Below are 9269 nucleotides of genomic sequence, written 5' to 3'. Positions count from 1 at the left end.
ATAGAATAGAATAGAATAGAATAGAATAGAATAGAATAGAATAGAATTGATTAGAATAGAGAATATAATATACTAGAGTAGGAATAGAATAGAACAGGAATAGAAGAGAATAGAATGGAATCGAATAGAATAGAATAGGAATAGAATGGAATGGAATAGAATAAAATAGAAGAGAAGAGAAGAGAAGAGAAGAGAAGAGAAGAGAAGAGAAGAGAAGAGAAGAGACAGAATAGAGGTGATTTTTCCCAATTTCAGGACTTCCAGTTTTCTTTCTATTTTATCTAGACAACTGCTGCCTACATGCTTTCTTTTGTAGCTCCTACTTGTACAGGGAGCACAATATAATGATGAAGGGCACAGCTTCTGAAATAACAGGGTTCTACCATTTTCTAATCTTGGGAATGTCACTCCACCACTCTGTGTTGCAGAAGTTTCCACATCTGTAAGATGGGGATGATAACATTCTGTGTCTCACTGGTTCTTAATGAGAACTAAATGCTATAAGGCTTTTACTGAAATAAAATTAGCATTTATATTGTTTCAAGAATATATTCTAAATAAGAAAGACTTCATCATTACATGTCTCTGCAATCTAAAATCTTAACACATATTTTGGTAAATATTTAATAAGGACATTAAAAGTATACTACATTGCAATAACATGTTGATAATCCATAATGATGAATTTAATGTTAAAAAAATGAACTGGAAGATAAATTTATTCAATGCTATTTCTGTGAAATATGATGGACAGAATTCTGGCAGACAATCAAATATACAATTTTACTTTTCTCCTAGCATAATTTCTGTACCTGATCTGTGCTTGGTAAATTTTGTTTTTATTTCTTTTTTTTTTTTTTTTTTTCAATTTTTAATTTTGAATTGTTTTAAGATACGGTGTCACTCTGTCACCCAGGCTGGAATGCAGTGGCACAATCACAGTTCATTCAGCCTCAACCTCCCAGGCTCAAGTGATTCTCCGACCTTATCCTCCCTCAGAACCTGGGACTACAAACACATGCCACCATGCTCAGCTAAGTTTAAAAATATATATTTTTGTAGAGATGGGATTTTACTATGTTGCCCATATTGGTTGCAAACTCCTGGGTTCAAAGGATCCACTTACCTCAGCCTCCCAAAATGCTGGGATTATAGGCATGACCCACGTTACCCTGCCCAAATTTTGTTTGTAAATGAATGAGTACATGAGCTTGTCTGGACAATCCTACTTAGTTAATCAAAGTATGTAACACACCAATAACTTTCAAGTAAATAAGTTGTTTTTAAAAGTCATGTGTCATCTTTGGTTTTATAATATAATTACTTTTTTTCTGAATTTATATGCAATATATAAAAGAAACATAATGTCTTTACTAAGTGTATAGAAAATATTTTAGATGGAAATCTGATAAAGATTTTACTTAATAAAATAATCAAGTATGGCATATATTTTATTTATTAGCTACAAAAATATTAAGTTATAACCATAAATGTTCGAGTGTACTTAATTTTGCAACAAATGCCATTTATCTGAAGAAAAATAATTGAACTTAATTTTCTTTTGGTCTTGTTTTTCCACTGATGTGTGCATTCTGGATATGACAGTAATTAATTTCTTTATAGACCAGTGCAAATTAAAGAATGAAGCTTTTCAAAAGAAAGGTTAGAATCTAGTATGAACTGTTCCCAAAATTTTGGTCTTTTATAGTTAGGGTTTCCATTATTTTAAATCAGGAGGGAAAGTGCTAATTACTCATTTAGAGATGCTAAGGTGGCCTTGGGAGGTCTATAAAAAGATGAAAGACCCCAATTAGAAAACATATCTTCTACCAGACTTGTTAGCAGCTCTTCCCTTTGAAAATCTCAGAAAGATTTTTACAGTCATTCAAGAAGTCTATTATCTTTAAGTGGAAAAATAAGCATTATTATAATTTTAATGTTAAAACTTACTTCATTAAGGCTAGGCATTAACCCCCCAAAATTCTGTCTCACAGCACCGGCTGGCAAATTCACCCAGGGAAGGGTCTCACTTGCAACTCCACAATTTGGGCCAAGACCATCTAATTGTGAGCACCAGCAGGGAAAGAGCAGGAAGAAGCTCTGAGTAGGTGAGCAACTTGCATCTTAAGGAAGAGAAAATCAAGCCAGATGTCAAGGGTGCTATTGTTAAGACCAACACTAATGAAAAAGGACAGATAAACAGAAAGAGACTAGAGTTGCCCAGTTTTTACCAAAGAAACTCATTCTGAGGTAACCTTATCAGTAATACAAACCAAATGGGATTCCTGAGAGGGTTCTAAATTATTTACTCAGTGATGTCTTTTGGAGAGCTTTGACTGAAATCTTAACTTTTTCAGGAAATCTAATTCATGCTCTTCATCTGTCAATTGAAGACACAACAACGCATCACCTATGATGGTCTCTGAACCCACACAGAACCTGATTCCCCAGTCTCTATCTTGTGTTCATAAAAGAGCTGCCTTTGTCTTGTTCATGCTCAGAGAAACCAGCAATCATATGCTCCAGGTGTTTGCATCTCTTCCCAGTGTATGAGCTAACACTTTAAACAGAAAAAGTGATTGAGCAGATCATAAAATATTACTCTGAACTCAAGCTAGCATATGCTATGAGAAGCATAAATTGGAAAGAGGTCACAAGAATATGAGAAGATTGTCATTGGTACCAAGGTACAAGCAGAGAGAAACCACTTACCTAATATAAAAGTATCTTTGGATTTGACAAAAAGGTATGGAACTAATAGGGGAAGGTAGAAAAAAATGGCTCACATAGCTTTTACTTTTTTAATTAGGATTTTTAATTGTCACACAGAACTAAAGTATATCATCTCAAATATTTTAAAACATACACTTCAATTGGGTAAATATATTCACGTTGTAATGCAACCAATCTGAAGAACCCTTTTCTTCTTGCAAAACTGAAATGTGGAATTGCATTACATAACTCCCCATTCTCCTCTTCTCCTAGTCCCTGGCAACCAAAGTTCTACTTTCTTTCTCTATGAATTTGACTACTCTAAGTACTTATGATTGTGGAATAGTTTATAGTATTATTTTTTGGTACTGGTTAATTTCACTTAGCATAATGTCCACGAAGTTTATTCCTATTGTAGCATGTGTCAAAATTTTCTTCCTTAAGAAGGCTGAATAATATTCCATTGTATGTATGTATGTACCATATGCATACTACATCCATTTTGTTTATCCATTTTTCCATTCATGGACCTTTGGTGTCTTCATTCATTTGTGTTGCTATTAAGAAATACCTGAGGCTAGGTAATTCATAAAGAAAAGAAGTTTATTTGGCTCATGGTTCAGCAGGCTGCACAAGAGACATAGTATCAGCATCTGCTTCTGGTGAGGGTCTCAGGAAGCTTCCACTCATGGCAGAAGGTGAGGAGGAGTAAGCAGCACATATCAAGAGAGGAAGGAAGAGAGAGGGGCTGGGGTGCTGGGTTTTTTTTAACAAGCAGTTGTTGAGGGAGCTCACAGTGTGAGAATGTACTCATTACTAGGAGAACAGCTCTAAGCTCTTAATACAGGATCTGGCCCCACAACTCCAACTCCTCGCACAAGGCCCTGTCTCCAACATTGGGGATCAAATTTCACCAGAAGACTTGGTGACGCCAAACAAACTATATTCAAACCGTAGTACCTGAATTGCTTTAGCATTTTAGCTATTGTGAATAATTCAACCATGAACATGGGTGTACAAATATCTCTTCAATTCCCTGCATTTAATTTCTTTGGATAAACACCCAGAAGAGAAACTGCTGGATCATATGGTAATTCCATATTTAAATTTGAAGAACCACAATAACTATTTTTCATAGCAGTTGCACAATTTTACTTTCTCACCAACAGTGCACAAGAGTTTAAATTTCTTCATATCTTTATGAATAATTGATCTTTTCTGAGTTTTTTTGATAGTAGTCACCATATAGGTGTCAGGTGTTATCTCATTGTGGTTTTGTATCTCATTTCCTTAATGATCAGTGATGTTGAGCATTTTTCATGTGCTTATCGGCCATTCGTATATTTGTTTTCAAGAAATATCTCTAAACCTTTGTTCATTTTCATTTTTTAACCAGGTTTTGTTGCTGTTATTGATGAGTCATATAAGTTAGTTACACATTTTGTATATTAAACCCTTAAGCAATATATAATTTCAAAATATGTTGTACCATTTCATAGGTTGTCTTTTCACCTGTTGAGTGTGTCATTTGACTCATGAAAGTTTTTTTTTTTTTTCATTTTGCCGTAGTTCGACTTAGTTCTTATTTCTTACGTTGTCTGTAATTTGGGGGTGATATTCCATAAATTATTGCATCCAATGTGATAAATTCTGTGTCCCTGTGATTTTTGTAATAATATAATAGTTGTAGTTTTTGCGTTTAGGTATTTGATTCACTTTGAGTTACATTTTGTATGTGGTATAAGATCAAGATCTAACTTCATTCTTTTGCACGTGGGTATCCAGTTTTTCCAACATCATATGTTAAAATACTGTCCTTTCTCTACTGAATATTCTTGGTACTCTAGTCAGAAATCATTTGACCCTATATGTAATGGTTTATTTCTGGGCTTTTCACTTTTTTCATTTGTTCTATATGTATGTGCTTATGTCCATGACACAAAATTTAATTACTAAAGCTTCGTAATAAGTTTTGAAATCAGGAATTGTGAAGACTCAATGTTATTCCTTTTTAAGGTTGTTTTAGCTTCTCAGAATGCCTGGAGATTTTATATACAATTTAGGGGCTGGGCATGGTGGCTCATGCTTATAACACTAGCACTTTGGGAGGCCAAAGCAGGATGATCCAGTGGGTTCAGGGGCTCGAGACCAGCCTAGACAACATAGGGAAATTCTGTCTCTAACACAAAAGAAAGAAAGAAAAAAAGAAGAGATTTTATATACAATTTAAGATGGATTTTTCTATTTCCAAAAAAATAACTCCATTGGGATTCTGATAGAGATTTGTATTAAATATTAGATTGTTTTAGGTAATACTGACATCTTAACAATAGTCAATCTTCCAGTCTGTGACCATGGATGTCTTTCCATTTATTTGTGTCTTCTTTAAATTCTTTCAACCATGTTTTACAGTTTTCACTTTACAACTCTTTCACCTCTTTCGTTAAGCTATTTCGAAGTACTTTATTAATTTTGATGCTATTGCAGGTGAAATTGTCTTCTAATTTCCTGTTTTGAATTGCTCATTTGCCCATATGACTTTCGAAGATTAGCCATGAACACACAGGAATTTGTGTTTGGGAGGTGAGGTTCATTCAAATTCAATATATTTCAGACTCATCAAAGTGATATTTTGAAAATGAATTATGAAATCAGAGGGACTTAGAACGGAAGAAATTTTAAGTTTATTCAGTCCAGCCTCTTCATTTTACTGAGAAGGAAGCAGATCCAAAAAAGTTAATAATTTTTAACCTTTAACCTTGTCATAGAACGGGTCATATCTCTGGACCGTCTATACACAATGTTTAAAACGCTTGTACTTTTTTTCGGAAATATTGCTACATTTATAGAATTTTATAGTTAATAATATCTTCTCCCTTCACTTTTTTCCTCTTCCCTTCATTTTTTTCTATTATAAACTCTGTTCACATTAGTTTTAATCATGTCCTCTTTCACCAATTGTTAAAATCTAGAAATGTAATAAGCACTTACCATACTAGCTGTTGAAAATCAGTTGAGAATGAGACAAAATTCCTGCCCTTGAAGAGTGTGTGTGTGTATACATATATACACACACACATACATGTATGTATATATATACACATACATATATACACACACACTCACCAAGGGCAGGATACACACACACACACACACACACACACACACACACATATATATATATATATATATATATATTTTTTTTTTTTTTTTTTTTTGAGACCCAGTCTCACTCCATCACCCACGCTGGAGTGCAGTGGCGTGATCTCGGCTCACTGCAGCTGCCACCTCCAGGATTCAAGCGATTCTCCTGCCTTAGACTCCTGAGTAGCTCAGACGGCAGGCGTGCACCACCTCGCCGGCCTTTTTTTTTTTTTTTTTTTTTTTTTAGTAGAAATGGGGTTTCACCATGTTGGGTAGGCTGTTCTTAACTCCTGACCTGAAGTGATTTGCCCGCCTCGGTCTCCCAAAGTGCTGGTATGACAGGCATGAGCCACCACGCCTGGCCTGATGAGCATATTTTATGCCATTTTATGAAAGTTACAGATACCAAGATGCGTCACTCTTGTCGGACACAGACAAATTAGAGCTGGGAGATCACAAAGGAGGGGAGCTCATAATTATATGTCTGAGAAAAGAACTGTCTCAAAACCTTTCTAAACTAAAACCCCAAGAAATTCTTTCAGACATCCCATGCTTTGTACAAGTTGCTCAATTTGCATGAATACACATATTTCTGTGACAAGATGTATTGCTAGACATTCTTTAAGGCTGCACAAACTCAGAGAACAGGCACTCAAAAACAAACACGCCCAGCAACAGTGTCTCCACCAATAAACTGACTCTTGCTTTGAGCCTCCAGAACCAATCAACTTTGTTTCCATGCAGTTTACCCAGACTTCTCTGTTTGGCCAAGAAAAGCTTCCCTCCTATACTTTCCTATCCTCATACACCTGTAACTTGTCATAGCTGTGCATCCTAGACTATATAATCCTTTTTCCTCACTCCCAAATAAAAATATGTTTGGAGAAATATTTCTCTGTTGTCATTTTAGCATGACATTGAAGCTGCCAGATAAGTGAGTCAGTTATTACAGTACAAAGTGATGACTTATGTTGCTGAAAGTACATGAAAGATTTATTATTCTCATATCCTTCCCACTATTAAATGTGCCTTCGTTGAAGAGTCAATGTATCAGGATTGTACCTTCTTTGATCATGTCACCATGTACAATTTTGCATCTGCAAATATACTAGGAAAATGCTTATTCCTGCCTGAGGGACCATCTCTTACTGTGCTAAATGAAACGTTTTATTTTTCTTTTTCACCTCTTTACTCTAAAAAGTTGACCTTCTTATCTCTTACCTATAACATCTTTTGCAACACAACCAGTTCTAGTTCCCTAAGGGCATTGTTCTTTTCTCAAATTCATGTCTCTTTCATTTTTTTTCTCTAACTCTGTACCAAAAATTTTAAACCATTTAAAAGCAAACTTGATGTTACTAATAAAAGTTGCTCATGTATTTAGAAATTCATTTGTCCTTCTTCAACAGTATTTACATTAATTGGATGTCTAGTTCTTCAGTAATTTGAAATTATTTAAAATAGATTTTCTATATGCTGTTTTTTATATATTTTTCCATTTTAAAATTCCTATTTCTCTTCCTTTCTTCTTTTCTTCATGCTTTCTTTCTTTTACCCCTTCATGCCTTTTCCACTTCCCTTTTTTCTTTATCTTTCTTTCTTCCTTTCTTCTTTCCTTCCTTCTCTCATTTCTTTTTTCTTGTCTCATTCTTCTTTATTTTTTATATTCTGTCAGTCTTAATATTTAAATAAGAAACTCTTGGGGAAGACTATGAAGGGTTCGATTTCAGATTCTGTACATATTAGCTGTTACTTACCTTCCCTACATGCCAATTCCTTCTCTGTAAGATAGATGTATTCAAAGTGAATTTAATGAGAAAAAGTGTTATGGAAATTAAATGATTTAATTGATTTTTAAATAACAATACACTAGGAAGATCACTGCATCCACAATATTTAGATGCAAATTTTAGAATTAAATGTGAATACTAAAATTACTTAGAATATATGCACCAATTCTCTTGACCAATGCATGCAACGTGGTATCATCAAAACCAGATATAATGCATAGTCTAGAAAACCATTAGTGTTCCTAGCCAGAGACTATAACATTAACTGCAGCAGTGATATAGAGAAAATAAATACTGGAACAAGAGAAAAGCGTATCACTTTTACTTTTACTAAAATTTCTATTTTTTTTTCTAGAAGTTTACATTTCTGTAATCTTCAACTTAAATTGGTAAACATTTTCTATTGAGAAGCTGAAAAATATTCACCCTATACAAACTTCTTCAAGATAGTGTTTAAAATACTTATTCTTTCTGGAAATATCTGGAAATGAGTAAAGATATCACAACTTTCCACCACGAAATTCCTGGCTCTTTCTTAGAGTACGCTTTTCCTCTCAGATTCCATAACATATTTTAATCTGAAATAAAATAGTTTTCATTTCATTCTTTTGTGATTCCATTTCTGGAACATGTTTAATCAACTAAGCATCTACAGCCAAAACGTCACTAGTTTGAGGGAGCAGCATATATCAAGTTTTAATTATGACTTTCTATGCAAATTTCTTGTTGTAAAAATGTCCACAAACCAAATTTACATCTCCTCTCTAGACCTCTCCTGACTGAGACCATCCTGGTCAACATGGTGAAACCTGTCTCTACTAAAAATACAAAAATTAGCTGTTTGTGGTGGTGGGTGCCTGTAGTCCCAGTTACTCGGGAAGCTGAGGCAGGAGAATCGCTTAAACCCAGGAGACAGAGGTTGCAGTGAGCCGAGATCATGCCACTGCGCTCCAGCCTGGTGACATAGTGAGACTCTGTAAAAAAAAAAAAAAAAAAAAAGAAAGAAAGAAAGAAAGAAAAAGAAAAAATGGAAAACAAACACTAAGACAACTTGTATATTTTTAAAAATTTTCATGGCCGGGCGCGGTGGCTCAAGCATGTAATCCCAGCACTTTGGGAGGCCGAGACAGGCGGATCACGAGGTCAGGAGATCGAGACCATCCTGGCTAACACGGTGAAACCCCGTCTCCACTAAAAAATACAAAAAACTAGCCGGGCGAGGTGGCGGGCGCCTGTGGTCCCAGCTACTTGGGAGGCTGAGGCAGGAGAATGGCGTAAACCCGGTAGGCGGGGCTTGTAGTGAGCTGAGATCCGGCCACTGCACTCCAGCCTGGGCAAGAGCAAGACTCCCTCTCAAAAAAAAAAAAAAAAAAAAAAAATTTCTTTAAACTTTGTTTTCCCTTTTCTCTAGAAATTTCAAATAGAAATTCAATAATTGTGTTTTCAGGAAACACTCCTGTGTGGTTCCCTGAAGTATATGACAATGAGCAACAAACATGTCAAAAAAATGAAGATTTTTTTAGTTGTATCACAACAAAAACACTACATGGTAGAAGATATCAGAGTAAAATGTCAAATTTATTTGTTTTTTATGAGTTCCTGGAAAGTCAACATTGCCTAATA

This window comes from Piliocolobus tephrosceles, chromosome 1 (assembly GCF_002776525.5).
Source record: "Piliocolobus tephrosceles isolate RC106 chromosome 1, ASM277652v3, whole genome shotgun sequence".
Taxonomy (NCBI): domain Eukaryota; kingdom Metazoa; phylum Chordata; class Mammalia; order Primates; family Cercopithecidae; genus Piliocolobus; species Piliocolobus tephrosceles.
The sequence above is the reverse complement of the archived record's forward strand: the minus strand, read 5'-3'. Positions refer to the sequence as shown.